The sequence below is a fragment of the Myotis myotis genome, unplaced genomic scaffold (genome assembly GCF_014108235.1).
Source record: "Myotis myotis isolate mMyoMyo1 unplaced genomic scaffold, mMyoMyo1.p scaffold_m19_p_3, whole genome shotgun sequence".
Lineage (NCBI taxonomy): Eukaryota > Metazoa > Chordata > Mammalia > Chiroptera > Vespertilionidae > Myotis > Myotis myotis.
The window spans coordinates 56,481,123-56,481,578 of record NW_023416335.1 but is presented as its reverse complement, the minus strand read 5'-3'; positions in this window follow the sequence as shown (position 1 = coordinate 56,481,578).

Here is a 456-nt window from a genome sequence, read left to right as displayed (position 1 = left end):
GTAAATTGAAGTTAATGGGAGCTGTTAAGACAGGAGATGAAAATAATTTCAAGTTTAAAAACCATCCTAATTGGAATTATATAGACATTTTTCTCTAAAAAGGCTAGCTGGGTTCAAGGACCCTAAGAATTATATTTCTAAATAATCTATTTTATAAATTCTTATTCTAAATGTAGAAAAAACCCATTTTTTATTTTCAACTTAACCACTTTCTTCATAAAATTTGAAGAATAAATTTACATTTCATGGTCAAATTTTAATTTCCTATCACTTTAGGCATCAGAGCTTAAGGATTCCATTTAACTAACAAAAAAGACATTCTACTATAAAGATTATTTAATGTTTAACATTATATCCATCAACTATGAATCTGAAACTAATAAGTTTCAGTTTAACATGTTTTAAAATCAGTCAAGTATATATGTTAGGGTAGTTTTTAAAAATTGTAATACAACA